General features: G+C 38.7%; 1 long non-coding RNA gene across 1 annotated transcript; it reads right to left on the reverse strand.

Moving 5' to 3' along the window:
- Positions 1-633: 633 nt before the first annotated feature.
- Positions 634-17,745, reverse strand: LOC121267494. The gene is made up of 3 exons (XR_005941019.1): positions 17,734-17,745; positions 4,598-4,604; positions 634-767 (listed from the first exon to the last, which is right to left on the reverse strand). It is a non-coding gene; the product is annotated as an uncharacterized LOC121267494 (long non-coding RNA).
- Positions 17,746-18,520: the final 775 nt, after the last annotated feature.

The raw sequence follows: 18,520 nt of genomic DNA on the forward strand, positions 1-18,520 counted from the left end.
AGCAATGTTCGAGAAAGTGGCCAATGCCACTACTTCCAAGCGAGCATGGGAGATGTTACAAAACTCCTATCAAGGAGTTGATAAAGTGAAGAAGGTGCGGCTCCAAACGCTACGAGGTGAATTCGAAGTCCTTCATATGCAAGAATCTGAGATGATTGCAGATTATTTTTCAAAATTGTTGGCCATTGTGAATCAAATGAGAAGATATGGAGAAAAGCTGGAGTATGTCCAGGTGGTTGAGAAGATTCTTGGCTCGTTGCATTCAATGTTTGATTATATTGTGGTGGCTATCGAAGAGTTGTAACACTTGGAGATGATGACGGTTGATCCATTCATGGGATCTCTATAAGCCCACGAAGAAAGACTCGAGAAGAAGAAGGAGGAACCTATTGAGTAGGTTCTCGCCACAAAGCTCTCTGTAAAAGAGAAGGAAGGAGAGCATGATAAAAGTCAATGAGGAAGAGGATGTGGACGTGGACAAGGAAGAGGAAGAAGAGGATGAGGACGAGAAAGAGATGAACAAAACAATCAAAATGCCAACTATAAAGAAAGACGTCAATCCTCAAGAGATCGTGGCAGAGGAAATTACTCAAGAAAAAATGGGTGACAATATGACAAGTCCAAAATTAAATGCTACAATTGTCAAAAGTATGGCCACTATACTTTGAAGTGCTAAAGTTCTCCTAGCAATGCTGAAGAGAAGGCAAATCATGTTGAAAATGAGGAAGTGGAGCCCACTTTGCTACTAGCCTACAAAGGAGAAGAAACTAGCAAATCGAATTTGTGGTATCTTGATAATGTTGCAAGCAATCATATGTGCGGAGACAAAAGCATGTTCGTGGAGCTTGATGAATTGGTGAACGGGAATGTCACTTTCGAAAATTTGTCAAAATTTCCTATCAAAGGGAGAGGTACAATTCTAATTCGGTTGAAAAATGGGAGCTATCAATTTGTGTCAAATGTTTGTTATGTTCCAAGTATGAAAATCAACATTTTGAGTTTGGGCTCTTGGGAAAAGACTTTGAGATTGAAATGAAAGATCATAGTCTTTTTCTAAGAGATGAGAAGAAGAATTTGATTGCTAAAGTGTCCATGACAAGCAATAGGTTGTTTTTGCTTGATATTCAAACTGATGTGGCTAAGTGCCTCAAATCTTGTGTGAAAGATACGTCTTGGCTTGGCATTTGAGGCTTAGACATGTAAATTTTAGAGGATTGAAGTTGTTGGCTCAAAAGGAGATGGTAAAAGGTTTGCAACCTATTGATCAATCCGATCAACTTTGCGAAGGGTGTCTTGTTGGCAAACAATTCCGGAAGAGCTTTCCAAAAGAATCATTGACAAGAGCAAGTGAGCCGCTCCAACTCTTTTTTTTTTTTTTTAATCGAAGAGTCAGTAGCCACCCTCATAGCGACCCCGTCCCAAGTTTATTAATCAGCCCTCACTTATGGCGGAGGAATACCGTGGTTACAAATCAAACATCTGGGAGTTTACGAATAGGACAATAACAACCTCCCAAACACAAACCAACCAAAAAGAGAACAAAAGAAAACAAAAGACCACACCCAAAAATCAAAGAGGAACTAAACAGGCCTAATAGAAAAAAATTAAACATGCCTAATAAACAAAACGTAAACTAAACATGCCTAGCAAAATCAGGAAGCAAAAGACCACGACCAGAAAGCAAAACGAAGCTAAACAGGCCTAATAGAAAAGAAGAAAACTAAACATGCCTAACAAAAATCCTCTAAACAAGCCTACAAACAAAACAAATAAAAAGATCCTTAGGTACGTATTGAAGGTAGCCCAGCCTTATCTATCCAAATAAGACCCTTTAAGAACCTCCCCAAGTGTTGGAAATCTTTATAAACTACATTACTTCCTAGCTCACCTTGTTTAGCTAAAAAGTCAGCCTCTTGGTTCCCTTCACGGAATTGATGAATGACACGAGTATCCATTCCTTGCAATTCATGACTAAGCTCATTCCAATAGTCCCATAAATGCCAAAGAGTGCATTTCCCTTACCTGAGCCAATCCACAATCAACTTAGAATCACTTTCAATAATGATCTTAGAAAAAGATAGGCTTTTACAAAGCCGAATCCCTTCCAAAATAGCTCTCAATTCAGCTTTATTATTCGTTCCAAGACCAAAATGAGCAGAAAAGGCTGCTTTAAAATTACCATCCATATCCTACAAGATATCCCCACCTCTCGAAGGATTATTCCGACAACTCTCATCGCAATTGAGCTTAATCCATCCCGACTGAGGCTTTGACCATTTAACGAGCATACATTTCCGGGTAATAATTCTCGGCATCTCCAAATTTAAATCATTGAGCACATCAAGATCCTTTTTATTGAGTTGCCGTTGCACTTTCAACTCATTCGCCATCTTTTTGAGCCACATTTTAGCTGAGGTCCACACTTGCATCGCACTTATTTCCAGCCCCTCCATTACGTACTTTGCATCTTCTAGTCCATAAACACCAAGTCATAATAAAAGGAAGCATACCAATAAGATTACCCACAAAAGAGGACTTTTTAACACAAACCATCCAAGCTGATATTCTAGCTTTCCAGGTACTGAATATCAAGCACGGCACCTTCAAAATCATACTAGCAAATTTCCAAACCCGAGAGGCTATCTGACTTGTGACTAAAACATGGTCGATACTCTCCCTAGCATGCAGTATACAGTAATCACACGCCGACGCAAAAGAGATCCCTTTATTTTGAATTCTCTCATATGTTGCCAAACTTTGAAACCAGGCTCTCCAGTTATAGATGGAAACTTTTTTCTGCAACCACCTGTTCCAAAGCCACTCTGCCACGGCATTTGAATCCCTTTTTCCCGAATTACGTCCCACACAGTAGCAGTAGATAAATGACCATCCGAAGTTGGTTTCCACACACAAATATCCAACCCAGTGCGCGAAGAGACCAAAATTTCTTCTGTGATTGTCTCCCCCACTAGTTCCTTCAAAAGATCAACATTCCATGCCTGATCCATCCAACAGTCTCTGATACGCAGTCCCTTATTACTAATATCTTGAATTCTGGTTGATAAAGGTCCTGAAGCTAACCATCTATCAAACCAAAAAAAATGAATTTCCATTGCGCAACAGAATCTGGACGTTTTCTATAACTTCCGGAATGAGCTTCAATAGTGACTTCCACATTCTCGAATTCGTAGCTCTGGAAGCATAGAACAAAGGATGGCCGTCCCTTATATATTTAGCATGAAAAAAATCAGTCCACAACCCTTCGGACGTTAATAAGTGATATGCAAATTTCATGTAAAAAGACTTTTGAACCTCATGTAAATCCCTCAACCCCAAGCTGCCTTTGTTAGTAGGTTTGCAAATTTTAGCCCATGATCTCCAATGTAATTTCCTTCTTCCCTCCACATCGCCCCAAAAGAAATTGGCTAATATAGAATTTATCTGATCAAGAGTCCTCTTCGGAACGTTGATCACCAAGAGGATATGTATAGGCAAACTAGAAAGCACATGTCTTAATAAAATTAATCGAGCACCTTGTGAAAGTAACTGGAATTTCCAGCCCACCACGTTTTTTCGTATTTTCTCAACTAGAGGCTCAATGATGCGGGAAGTAAGTCTACCTATAACAAGCGGTGTACCCAAATAGGTCACAGGAATATGACTTTCCTTAAATCCTGTCACCCTTAACAAATCATGACTTATTTTTTGGCTAGACCAACTTTCATAAAGAGCCAGAATCTCAACAAGTCGCTTAATAATTTTCTTCCCCCATTAGAGAAAATCAGCAGATCATCAGCATACAACAAATGAAAAACTAAAGGAGCCCCCACTGGGTGATAAAATCTCCCAATTCGACCATTCTCAAAATTTTTCCTAAGCAATCTGGTTAACACCTCCTCCATGATAATAAAGAGATAAGGAGATAAGGATCCCCTTGTCACAGCCCCTGAGCAGATTGAAAAAAATCTTTAAAGGTTCCATTTATCATCACCGAAAACCAAGGAGACCTTATTCATTCACCAATCAAATTGCAAAAAATAATGGAGAAGCCGAAGTACTTAAGAACTTCCAAGAGAAAGCTGCAATCCACCCGATCATAAGCCTTAGCCATATCAATCTTTAGCATGACATTACCACCCAAAGTTTTCCTATGGAGAGAGTGCACCATCTCTTGGGCAAGGGTGATGTTTTCAAAAATACTGTGTCCCGGCACAAAAGCACCTTGTTCATGGGAAACCAACTTCTGAATAATCTGAGTCAGACAAGCCACAATAATTTTTGAAAAAACCTTATATGCCATTGAACACAAACTAATAGGTCATAATTTATCAAAACCAGACGGATCAGGCGCTTTCGGAATTAAAACAATAAAAGATGATGTAAAGAACCTAGATAAAGAACCACCCTTGAAGAACTCCCTAGCAGCTTGAATAAGATCATCTTTAATAATGTCCTAACATCTTATATAGAAACCAGATCTGAACCCATCGGGCCTTGGACTACTTTGTTGAGGAATTGAAAACACAGCTTCTTTCACTTGATTTTCTGTCGGTTCCACACACAACAAGTGGTTATCCTCGTCCGAATTAACTGGAACAATCAAACTTGATAAATCAGCTTGCACCACGTCACAAGACGTTGAAAGAAAATCCTGAAAAAATGTTCGTGTTGATGTTTGTGGACCACTCAAACTTGTTCATGCCGATGTTTGTGGACCTCTCCAACTTGTTCATGCCGATATTTGTGGACCGCTCAAGCCTTCTTCATTTGGTAAAAATCGATACTTCCTCCTCTTTATTGATGACTTCAATAGAAAAACGTGAGTATACTTTTTGAAAGAAAAATCTGAAGTGTTTGGTACTTTTAAAAAATACAACGCAGTTGTTGAAAAGCAAAGTGGCTATAATATTAAGGCATGGAGATCAGATAGAGGGGTTGAGTTTATATCTATTGAATTTAATGAGTTTTGTGATGCACATGGGATTCGTCGGGCTTTGACGGTTCCGAGATTACCTTTGAAAGAAAGAACAGAACGATTCTCTATATGACTAAAAGCATGTTGAAGACAAAGATGATGCCTAAAGAGTTTTGGGAGGAAGTGGTTGATTGTGCTTTTTACTTATCAAACCGTTATCTTACAATAAGTATAGAGAACTCAACTCCCTAAGAAGTATGGAGTGTAAGAAAGCCAAGTGTTTCCCATTTGAGATTTTTTGGAAGTATTAGCAATGTGCATATGCTCGATCAAGAAAGATCCAAGCTTGATGATAAAAACAAGAAGCACATCTTCATCGGCTATGATCAAAGAAACAAAGGCTACAAGATTTATAATCCAAGCACTAAGAAAATGAAAGATATGATTTCTTTCCCTTCCCTGAAGATGAAGATCAAGGAAATGATGTACAAGAACTCACGACACCTCCTCAATCACCAACAATTCCTAGTATTCCTTCACCATCTTCTTATGAAGGAAGTTCTAGTGAAAGGCAATCCCGAATGAGAAGTCTCCAAGATCTTTATGAGGTAACGGAGAATTTAAGTGATGATCTAACTCTTTTTTGTCACTTTGCCGATTGTGAACCAATAGGTTTTGAAGAAGCAGTACAAGAGAAAAGGAGGAGCATTGCCATGGATGAGGAGATCAAATTAATCAAGAAGAATAATACTTGAGAATTGGCGACTTTACCAGAGGGACAAAAGCCCATTGGTGTGAAGTGGGTTTTGAAAGTAAAGAAGAATGCCAAGGGAGAAGTAGAAAGATTCAAGACGAGATTGGTGACCAAGGGATATAGCCAATGTCCCAGTATTGATTATGGAGAAGTCTTTGCCCTCATTGCACGATCAGAGATGATTCAAATGATTATTTCTCTAGCAGCTCAAAAGAATTGGAGGATTTATCAAATGGATGTGAAATCGGCTTTCCTGAATGAAAACCTTGAGGAAGAAGTTTATGTAGAGCAACTTATAGGTTATGTCGTCAAAGGGCAAGAAGTTAAAGTTTTGAAGTTAAAGAAAGCCTTGTATGGCTTAAAACAAGCGCCAAGGGCATGGAATAGTCGAATTGACAAATATTTTCAGGAGAATAGATTCACCAAGTGCCCGAGTGAATATGCTCTCTATGCCAGGGGCGTGAAAATAGAGATATTTTGCTTGTTTGCATATATGTTGATGATTTAAATTTTACTAGAAGCAATTCAAGCATGTTTGGAGAATTTAAGAAAGCTATGATGAGAGAATTTGAAATGACCGATATTGGTCTCATGTTTTATTATCTTGGCCTTGAGATCAAACAAATGGAGGATAGAATTTTTATCTCTCAAGAAGGTTTTGCAAGGAAAATTCTCAAAAGGTTCAAGATGGAAGATTGTCAATCCGTGAGCACCCTCGTTAAATGTGGAGTGAAATTGTCCAAGCATGAAGACGGAGAGAAGGTAGACCCCACAATGTTTAAGAGTCTTGTTGAAAGTTTGAGATACTTAACTTGCACAAGACCCGATATACTTTATGGAGTTGGACTTGTTTGCCGATATATGGAGTCACCAAGCACAATGCATTTCAAAGCGGTTAAAAGGATTCTACGTTATCTGAAAGGTACTATTGATTACGGCCTTCTTTATTTACTTTCTGTTGAATTTAAGCTTGCGGGGTATAGTGATAGTGATTGGGCCGGAGACTTGGATGATTGGAAGAGCACTACCAGTTTTGTGTTTTACTTGGGAAATACGGCATTTACTTGGAGTTCTAAGAAATACAAATTGTTTGCAGTTTCTTGCAACTAGGTTTGGTCATTGTTTGGGGACGAGTACCACTACTCTTAATCGTATGAGGGCTATGGGAGCCTGTATTTGTGTTGAAGTGGATTTGCAGGAGGAACATGTTTTGAGTTTTCCCTTTGTCATTTCGAATAACACCACCATTTGGCAAAAGGTTAGATATGAGAAGCATGGTTTTTATTCCTGGAAATGCTGTCATCAGGGGCACACTAAGGTTGTATATATGGTGGGAGTGAGTAAGCCTGATCATGATATTGTTCTAGAAAAACAAATGCGAACAAAAGTATGGAAAGAAAAGCGTCTTAAAATTTTGGACCGAGATTTGTAGCCAAGTGGAGCACAGGGCTTTGTGGAATTCTTTAAAAGGTATCAACATGGGAAATTGTCCATGGTTGGTAGCGGTTGATTTCAATATTATAAGGGAGGATGGAAAAAGAATTAGGGGGCAGTCGAGAGTCATTTCGGTGATGGATGAGTTTAACACTTGTTTGGATAATTGCAGATTATTGGATCTTCCAGTTTTTGGTGGTCGGATGTCATGGTGTAATGGGCAGTCCAGTTTATCCCGTAATTGGGCAAGACTTAATCGAGCAATGTCTAACTCTTGTTTCTCAAGTGCATATCTGGAAGCGGGGTATGAATATCTGCCTAGAAAAACATAGGATCATTGTCTGTTGGTTTTTCGTTTTCATAGAGAGTTCGTTCGGTATGGTCCTTCTCCTTTTAGATTTCAAAACATGTGGATTGAGCATGAGTCATTTGGTGCTTCTGTTGAAGCAATTTGGAGTGAACCTGTACAGGAAGTGGGGCTTCGTAAACTAGTGGCAAAACTAAAAAATCTTAAGGTAGTTTTGCGTCCTTGGAACAAAAATAATTTTGGCTGTGTTGGTGTTCGCATTAAGGAGTTGGAGGGGCAGGTGGAAGGTCTAGAAAAACAATTGCATGAAGGTTATTTTGCAGGAATAGAGACCGAGTATATTTCTGAGAAGCAGGAACTAGAAACGTGGGAACATAAGGAGGATTTGTGTATTGCTCAGGTTGCTAAGAAGGCTTGGTTGGATGATGGTGATCAGAATTCTAAGTTTTTTCATGATGTGGTTAATCACAAAAGGAAAAATAATTTTATTTCATCTATGTCTCTTCCGGACGGTATTGTCCTCTATTCTCCAGAACAAGTGCATCATGGGGTTGTTATCTATTTCCAGGTACCAGGAATTCCTTTCAGGTGAGATGGTGGAGAAGGGAACAGATCTCTCCTCTTTTCTTGGCTTGGTGTTATCAGATGTTGATAACTTTTCTTTGTGTAAGGCACCGTCGGAAATAGAGTTAAGGGAGGCTCTTTTGTCTATTCTGAGTCATGGTAGTCTGGGACAAGATGGGTTCAGTTTGGGTTTCTTCTGTAGTTGTTAGGAGGTGGTTAAGGTGGATTTGGTTGAAGTGGTGCGGGGTTTCTTTTCTAGGACTCCACTTCCTCGTTTTTACACATCATTCTTTATTGTGCTTATTCTGAAGATTCAGGAGCCAAAAAGTTTTGATAAGTTCCGTCCTATAAGCTTATGTTCGGTTCCTTATAAAATTTTTTCTAAGATTTTGGTTCGCAGGTTGACTTCTTTTCTCCCGTTGATGATTTCTCAGGAGCAGGGTGCTTTCATTCTTGGAGGTAGTATTTTTTAGAATATTACATTGGCCAAGGAGATGGTTCAGTCTTTGAATAAAAAATCAGTTGGTGGGAATATTATGGTCAAGATTGACATGACCAAAGCTCATGAAAGAGTTGATTGGGTTTTTCTGTTAAATGTCCCGGAGTGTTTTGGGTTTTCTAATCACTTCCATTTGTTGATTGCAAATTGTATTCGTGACCAATGGTTTTCGATTATGTTGAATGGCTCTTACAATGGTTTTTTTAAGTCGACTCAGGGACTTAGGCAAGGGGACCTGTTGTCGCCTTATTTATTCATTCTTATGGAGGAAGTTTTGTCTCAGCTTCTAAGGAAGAATTTTGAGGTGGGTCGGATTAAGGCTTTTTCTCATCCATCGGGGGGCTCCTTTGATATTCCATCTCTTTATGCGGATGATCTATTGGTTTTTTTGAATGGGGAAAAGCGATCGTTGAGAAGACTTATAGAGGTGTTGGGGATACATGGGAGGTGGTCGGGACAGTTGATTAGTAAGGAAAAGTTAGCTATTTTCTTTTCTAAACATATCTCTTTGGGTCAAAGAGATTGTTGGGTTTTGGGGAGGGAAGCTCCCCGATGATTTATCTTGACATTCCAATTGTTGTGGGACGACTTACTGTTTGAGATTTGGAACCTTTAGTGACCGAAGTTTGAAATAAGGTAGCGGGTTGGAAATTTAATTTACTCTCTCAAGGTGGTCGGCTTATTCTTCTAAGGCATGTTTTGACAAGCACGTCGATGCACCTACTCGCTGTTCTGAACATCCCAAAAGTTATTCATCAGAAGATTGATTCTATTTTGGCTTCGTTCTTTTGGGGTGGTTCGAATTGAAGGCATAAGAGGAAATGGAGAGCTTAGGGGCACTTGTGCAAACTGAAAAAAGAAGGGGGATTGAGTTTGAGAAATTCTCGTGAGGTACAAAGAGCTCTTCATATGAAGTTTGCATGGCGTTTGTTGTCCATTGAAAGTTTATGGACTAATGTTTTTAGAGCCAAATATTTGAAAAAAGGGCCATGTGGCTTTGAGTAGTCTGAATTCTAATGGATCTCGTTTTTGGAAATCCATTATGTGAGTAATGCCTAAGGTTTTGGATAATACAAGGCTAAAGGTTAAGGCTGGAGGAGGCTCTTTTTGGCACGACTGCTGGCTCTCTAGTGGGCCACTTAGTCATCATGCTATCTCAGATGTGAACCACAGTTTGTGTATAAAAGATTTGTGGCTTGAGAATTCTTGGGATTATGATCATTTGGTGGAATTAGTAAGGGCTGTCAAGGTAGACGAAATCTGTCAAAACGTTGTTGTAGGCCAAGGGGGTGATGATATGTTGGTATGGATACCGAGCCGTGATGGAAATTTTTTATCCTCAATTGCTTGGGATGTCAATAGAGTGAAATCTCCTTCTGTGCAATGTATGAACTGGATTTGGCATGGTCAAGTACCTAAGAAAATGTCAATTCGTGTATGGAAAACAAAATACAATTGTTTGCCATTTGACGAGAAAATTTGATTGGTGGGTATACCGATTGTTTCTAAATGTGACTAATGTTCTTTAGGTCACTATCAAACATTGGACCATGTCTTGAACTCTGGTGAGTTTGCGAATAATGTCTAGAAATGAGCAGAATTCCCCTTGGGTAGACCTGGTGGTCTAGGGTCTTTAATTGGTTCTCTTTTGCTAAAAAAATCCTCCATGTGTGGGTTACTTATTGATATTCTTCCATGTGTGATTACTTGGAAGCTGTGGTTCCGTAGATGTAAGGCTCGCTTGGAGGGAAGATAGATTATAGCTGATAGTGCATGGTCAGCATTGAAGGTTTGGCTAAAACGCATGTCGGATAAATTGAGAATTAGTGGTCAGGCTTCGGCTTCGGATGCGATTATTTTGGAGGAACTTGATATTTCTACCACGACATCTTCTGTACGACATCCTCACCTAGTTTGTTGGCAGAAGCCAAGTTCGGACAGGTTCAAGTTAAATACTGATGTTAGCTGCTGGGGTAATTCGAGGAGTATGGGTGGAGGGGAGTTATTCGGGATTGCCATGGTAGGTTCCGAGGTGCTTTCATGAAGCATTTTGGTTATGGTACCAATAATGAAGCCAAACTAAGAGCATTAATGGAAGGGGTAAAGTTGTGCAAAGCTTTGGGTTTTTTGCATGTTGATATTGAATGTGATTCCAAAGCTGTGGTGGGTTGGGTTTTGGCTCGATGTTGCACGGTTTAGTACTTGTGGGATTTTTGGAAAACTTTGGTTAAGGTGTCATCTGGGCTTTCCTTCTCTATTGTTCATCAGTACAGGGAAGGGAACATGGTAGCTGAATTTTTGGCTAGGCGTGGTGAGGAAGGTTGTAATGGTTTGGTTGAGGATTATGAGTTGCTTTAGAAAGAATTGAAGGGCCTCTTGTGCTTGGAGAGATTGGGTTTGCCTTATATTCATTGGTAATTTGTGGAGGGCTATATTTTTTCTTTTATTTTGTCGGGTTTGGCGGTTTGTGGTTTTTATCTATTTTTGGTTTATTGGTTGTTTTGTTTTTCTGCGGTATTCCTTCGCCATAAGTAAGAGTTTTGTTTCAATAAAGTTTGGAAGTGCCGTCCTTCATTGAAAAAAAAAAGTTGAATATGTTTCTGTGACATCTTGAATTTGTCATGCAATTTGGCTGAGAAGATTATTGAAGGAGCTACTCATGCCACAAGAGGAAGCCCTAGAGATTTTTGTTTATAACAAGTCGGCACTTGCATTGGTGAAAAATCCTATCTTTCATGATAGAAGCAAGTATATTGATACAAGATTTCATTTTCTTTGAGAATGCATTGTCAAGAATGAAGTACAAGTGGGTGAAACTTCGTGCATTAGTTCAGGGGTGAAACTTTGCAAACAACTAGGTGGTCACCGTGTTATTTTGGAATGTGACTCGAACGTAATAGTGGACTGGCTTAGTGCTTGGCATTGCAATTTATGGTATCTTTGAGATTTTTGGGAGGAGCTACTTCAAGAGCTTGAGGGCTTATCCTACCAAGTAGTTCATTAATTTCGGGAAGGAAATCGAGCTGTGGATTTCCTTGCGAGAAGTGGGGAAGCAGGCCAGGTGGGTACGTATGGTGTGGATGATCCATTACCAAGACGTTTGCGGGGCATTGTTAGACTAGATAGAGTGGGGTTGCTGGCAATTAGAGGGGCCGCAAGTCTATTGTAGTTGTTGGTTGGTTCTGCATGGACTTTTTTATTTTTCGCTCTTGAGCTTTCACTTTGTCTTGCATGTAGTCCAGTGTAGTTATTGAGTTTGTTTTTGTGGTTTTTCTTGTAGGCACGTTGATGCGTTGGCTTGTTTTCACGGTATTCCTCCACTGTAAGCTAGGGCTCTTTAATAAAAGCTGGGAATGGATCACTATTGGACATGTGGCCCTGGCTCTTTTTTTTTTTTTTTTAAAAAAAAAAAAGAATGAAGTACAAGTCAAATTTGTGAAGACCCATGATCAAGTTGCAGATATTTTTACGAAGTCTCTCAAGTATGATAGTTTTAACAAGTTGCGGATATTGCTCGGAGTTACCAGGAATTAAGTTTAAAGGTAGGTGTTGAATAATAAACTTAATTTATTAAATGTTAGATAAAGAGTTGTGTCTTTTGGTAGATTCATGAACTAGAGTGAAGGTTCATCTTGAAAGAAGTGATTCATGTCTTTGGGGTATTCATGTACTTGGGTGTTCATGTACTAGGGAAGTTCATGTATTAGAGTAAATGCTAGGTGAATCTACAAACCTATAAATACCCATGTATACATTGGCACAAAATAAGCCACTTGAGAAGTAATTTAGTTTGAGAAATTTCAGAAATAGTCTCACCTCACTTCCCTCTAGAATAGAATATCTATTTTTCTCCTCCAACAATCTCCTTACACCCCTAGTACCAAGGTAAAACTTTTTCAATTGTTTGAACTCTTCTAACTTGAAACATGATATTATTTTTACTGTCTTTAATGGTGTAGATATGTCAAACTCAGTTTTGACATTGAACTGATTGGAATAGGGTAGTTGTCATGGCCTTTGGTTTGTTTTTTGCACTCGGAGACTTTCTTCCCTTGGGGAGGTATTGCTCAAGTACATCAAAAGTTAGTTTTTCTTTTCTCCAATTAGTTTATGTCGTTGACTCTGGTGTCTAGCCTATACGACTCTGTTGTGTTTGAATAGCATTAAGATGGTTGAGGCTCCTCTTTTTCTTTCCATTTTATCTTAACAAATGGGATGCTCATTGCAGGTCTGTTACTTGCTTCTCATTTGTTTATGGTTTCTCCAAAACCTTGCTTCTCAATTGTTAATTTCTAGTGTTAAAACATTAGGTTGCAGCTTGGGATGCAAACCTTGTAACTCCACATAAGCAAATGGGTAATGCATGCATGAGTCTCAATGGCCTCTGTGATGGTGAGAATCTGACAAAAGTTTGGTTTATGTTTGGAATCGAGATGATGTCATGTCACCATTGTGTTAAGTAATTAGGTTGGTGTTTTGCACCCGATATTTAGCAATTGAATTGTGTTCTTGGTTGTACTTGTTTAGCCACTCAGACTGTCAAGAAGCATAATATAAAATATATAATTTTTTTTTTTTTTATTTTCTTCGATTTGTTACGAGACCTACTCTAATTGACTTCTTTAATAACAATTGTACTAATGTTCAGTAGGTTAGTTCAATGCAAGGCTACAAAGTTTTGTTTGAATACAATCTTATAACAAACATGACTTTTGCTTGGATATTCACATGAAATGGTGGAGTTGGAAGGAATTGGTGGCGGTGGAAAGATACAACTAGGGCTTGTTCCTTAACTGTAGTTACGTTAAATTGTTCCATTGTGCTTTTGAAATTAGTTTCATATTGAGTGATTGTTGTCTTAGGAATCAGATAATGGCAAGAACTTTGTTGGCTCAAGGATTAAGGTTTGTTCCTTGACTATAGTTACTTTAAGTTGTTTTCATCAAGTACCATTAAAGTTCTGGTTTTGATCAGGTGTTTTTGAGTTATATTATGTAATCATTTCAAGGTCTGGATAAAAATTATTGATTAGACTCAGTCATATTGCAAATTGCCAATTGTATCCTTGATATATGTTGATGTGGGATATGAAAATCCCAAGCTTCTTGTGCCTTAACGTTTATCTTCCAACTTTGCAGGATTTTTAAGGTAGTAATGATTCAACAGTGAAATCCTAAGGAAAAGAAGCATAAGGTGAGATGCCAAATATTGAAGCTAGATACAATTATTGATTTTATGTTGCTGTCTCTTGAGAGTTTGTTATTTATCCATTTCATTTCACTTATATGGTCGTGAAATGTTTTTGGTCTGGTCTCTCGAGACTTCCATTTCACTTTTGTTTCTCTTTTAATTCTTGTATAATTTTGATGATCCGGAGGATTTTGAACAAATAAGACTATAGTCAAAGGTGACTTAACTAAATATTGAATACATTCAAATTTAGAAGAGGTTCAACATCTCAAAAGACAATTACTTATTGCCATGGAAGATAGAAATAAAGTGGAGGTTAGAACATATCAGAACTTTGATGTTTTCTTTTTGGTTACAATAAAATTTTCAAACGCATTTTTTAGCTCCGAAAATGCTTACATATTTTAAGTTTCTGTGGCTATATGCGAAACCCATACATGCCCATTATAGCTTTGATGTTGTTGTTGTTTTCTTTTTCTTTTTTTTTTTTTTTTTTGAAGAGCCGGAAGTCACATGTCCAATAGTGACCCCGTCCCAATTTTATTAATAAGCCTTCACTTATGGGGGAGGAATACCGTGGTTACAAACAAAGACTAAACCCAACCAACAAACGTAACACAATGAACAATAAAAAATAACCTATAAAGGAGTCACAACAAAACAAGACTTTAAAAGAGACCACAAAAAAAAACTACCAATATCAAAGAAACTCACCGACATCTTAATGATGGAATACCAGACAAATCCAAACGCAATAAACCTCTAAGGACCCGAGGCAAAATAGAATTATTAGTGAAGGTCAAATCGAAGCAATTTGCACCCTCCTTTGCCAACCAATCCGCCATCTTATTTTCTTCTCGTAACACGTGTTGAAACCGACAAGTAATGACTTGAGCCAAGCTAACAATTTCCTCCCAATAATCCTCCAGGTACCAAATCCCACATCTCCCCCTATTCCACCAAGACATAATCACCAAAGAATCAACCTCTACAATCACATTCAGAATATGGAGAGATCTGCAAAGTCGCAAACCAGTTAGGAGCACTAATAACTCCGCTTTATTATTTGTGCCATGACCAATAGGAGATGCTAAAGCCTGCATAAGCCGACCCTGCTCATTTCGAATAACTCCACCAATACCACTAGCACCCAGGTTCCTAAGACTACTACCATCTGTATTCAATTTAACCCACCCTGAAGGTAGTTTATGCCACTTGACTAATTTGCATCGCCTTACCTTTAACGGGACCGGTTGAATCTGTAATGCCTCAAGAATCATGGCATCATATCGGGATAAACTATGAGGATTTTCAACTTTCTGACAAAGAGTACCAATCCAAATACAAATGGATTTAATGACCGCATCTTGAGCTTCCACTTTGCCCTTTATTCGAGCTAGACAACGCCTTCTCCAAATTCTCCAAGTAATGATGACAGGTAATAAACCAATAATAATACCAACCTGAGAATTAGTTCGAGCACGCCTGAACCAAGAGGAGACATGCAACTTCTAGTTACTACCAATCGGAAGTCCAAAATGGTTACCGAAAAAGGACCACATTTGTTTTGGAAAATCTCCCTCAATGAGAACATGATTAATGTCTTCATAATGCCCTGCAATACAACAATCACATTTGGAAACAATAGGAATGCCAACTCGACGCAGTCTGTCATCAACACTCAAAGCCCTATGCCAAACCTTCCAAAAATGAATAGACATTTTTAGAGGAACATTTTTATGCCAAATCCAAGAATGCCAGTCCAATCTTGAACCTCTAACTCGAATACAATGCCAAGCAGATTTAGTGGAAAACAAACCTGTCTCAGATGGAGTCCAAACTAGAACATATTTTCCCGAATTTTGCCCAGATAAAGAGGCAACAATATCATCCACATTCTCTAATCCGACCAAATTCTCTAGTAGATTAACATCCCAATTAACAGACAACCAACACTCTTTAATTTTTAGCAAAGGGTGACCCACAATCGGCCTTTCATTGCACAAATGACCATTGTCCCTCCATTTATCATACCAGAAAAAAATATCACCATCTTTAACTCTCCATTTAGTATTATTCAAAATCAAAGGAACACAACGAACAACCATTCTCCAAAATCTGGAGCCTTTATCAACATCAATAAGTTACCATGGTTTCGAACCCACATATTTAGCCTTACAAAAATTTGCCCAGAGAGAGTTACCTTGCAAAAGATTCCAAGCTAACCTCATGTAGAGATGTCTGATTGTCCATGAAATGCCTCAACCCTAGCCCGCCTTCCGTCACAGGACTACAAATAGTTTTCCAAGCCACCCATTTTTTTTTTATCTTTCCCATTAGATTCACCCCAAAAGAAAGAACTCATCAGCTGATGGATCTTATTAATTACTGCTTGAGGGACCTGTAAAACAGCAAAAAGGTGAAGGGCCATATTAGAAATGACATGACGTAATAAAATCAATTTCCCTCCAGAAGATAGCAGCCGCATTTTCCAACCACTTAATTTTTGTCTCACTTTATCGATCATGCATTCAAGGTCTAAAATTTTTAGACGCCCCAAAATAATGGGGACTCCAAGGTATCGAAAAGGGAAATGACCCTCCACAAAACCTGTACTCCGAAGAAGACGACGCTTGCGAGTAGAAGAGATTTTATTCGAACAATATAAGGCGGACTTTTGTTTATTAATGGCCTGACCCGACCATCTTTCATATTGATTCAAGATACTTTGGAGCACCCGAACCGATCTTTGACTTCCATTAGAAAAAATAACCACATCATCAGCATACATTAAATGAGAAATAATAGGCATACCTCGGTCCTGATGAAAATGCCCAAATCTGTTCTCAACCACACTACGGTGGATCAACCTGGAAAGAATCTCTTGCTGAATAATAAACAAATAGGGAGATAAAGGATCACCTTGTCGAAGACCACGGCCACCCGGAAAAAAGTCTTTTGTTGTCCCATTCATCATAACCGAATACCATGGGCTAGATATACAGAAAAAAATCACATCAAAAAATTGGGCCGAGAATCCAAAACTCTTCATATCCCTTATCAAGAAATTCCAATCAACACAATCATATGCTTTTGCCATGTCTATTTTCAACATAATATTGCCACCGTGATTACTTTTGTTGATGGAGTGAACCATTTCCTGCGTAAGACTAATGTTATCATAGATACTTCGACCCGGGATAAAAGCGCCTTGTTCCAAGGAAACCAATTTTGGCAACAGACTAGTCAAACGATTCACAATTATTTTAGAGCAAATTTTATAAAAAACAGAGCAAAAACTAATGGGCCGAAACTTATCAAAACCTGTTGGAGCATCCACCTTTGGAATAAGAACCAAATAAGAAGCCGTGAAAAATTTTGGAAGATACATGGAAACAAAGAACTCTGACACAGCATTCCCCACATCATTTTTAACCACCTCCCAACAGCTTTTATAGAACCCAGAGCCAAAACCATCAGGACCAGGAGCACTATTAACAGAAATAGAAGATAAAGCATCAAATACCTCATCCAAGGAAGGCGCACAAACCAAAGAGGCATTCTCCTCCCCAGAGATAATCGGATCAATAAGCCCCTCAAGGTTTGGATTCTCAACTGGCGACACCCCCTGAAGGAAGTTTGAAAAATAATCAACCGCCCCTTGATGTATAGACTCTAGAGACGTATAAACCACCTCATTTGAACGCATCTCAAGAACCCTCTTTCACCTTTTATTAGCTAAACAAGCATGAAAAAATTTTGAATTCCGATCCCCATCCACTTTCCATTTTAGCTTGGCCATTTGAGACAATCTAATTTCTTCCCAACGCCTCCAAATTGCTAAATCCGAAATAGCCCCCTGAAGCTCTCGATCAATATCTTCTTCCCAATGTAATTGAAGCTTTAATTCATCCTCCTCGACCCTTTCCTCAAGGGTAACAATATGACGCACCATATGCCCAAAAATCCTTTTGTTCCAAGCACACAAAGCAACTTTAGTCTGTTTAAGCTTCATAATAAGTTTTGAATGGCTGAACCACCCGATCAAGATTCCCAAGCTTGCCGAACACAATCTAGAAAATTTTGATGTTCCACCCACATCTGTTGGAACCTAAAAGGGGCAGGGCCATAGGAAAACAGATCTTGCTTGAACTCAATACACATAGGAGCATGATTCGAAGTAGATGTTGACAAATAAGAACAAATAACATTAGGAAAAATCGAAAGAAAAGATACATCAATCAAAACACGATCCAGTCGTGCCCAAGAGCGAGCAAGACCATGCTGCCCATTACACCAAGAGAAGGCACTTCCCTTTGAAGCCATTTCAATCAAACCCCCCTGTTGAATCCAATTATTAAAATCCTCCATGGCTCCAAGAAGTCTTGGCCTACCCCCACATCTCTCGAAATCATTCCGAATGATGTTGAAGTCCCCCACATACATGCATGGTTGTAAGCCCATAGACTGAACACAAAGTTCATCCCACAATCTGCATCTATTAGCTCTTGTGCACTTAGCATATATCACATTTAATAAAAATTGCTCAACACCATCACCCACTCTAAGAGACATATATTGTTCACCCATACGAAACAAATTTACCGACATTGAGCCATCCCAAAAAATCCATATTTTTCCCCCTTCAACCTCAGTAGAAACAAAATTATCAAAATATAAAGATTGAGCTAATCTCCTAGCAACTTCCAGATTTTGAAAAGGTTCTAGAAGAGCTACTATTTTCGGTTTCAACTTTCCAATCAATTTTTTTAGTCTATTCTTTGAAGTCCCAACTCCCCTAATGTTCCATACAAAAATTGATTCAATCATTGAGGAAGGTTAGGAGCTCGGGCAAGA

Source organism: Juglans microcarpa x Juglans regia, chromosome 5S (genome assembly GCF_004785595.1).
Source record: "Juglans microcarpa x Juglans regia isolate MS1-56 chromosome 5S, Jm3101_v1.0, whole genome shotgun sequence".
In the NCBI taxonomy this organism is placed as follows: Eukaryota; Viridiplantae; Streptophyta; class Magnoliopsida; order Fagales; family Juglandaceae; genus Juglans; species Juglans microcarpa x Juglans regia.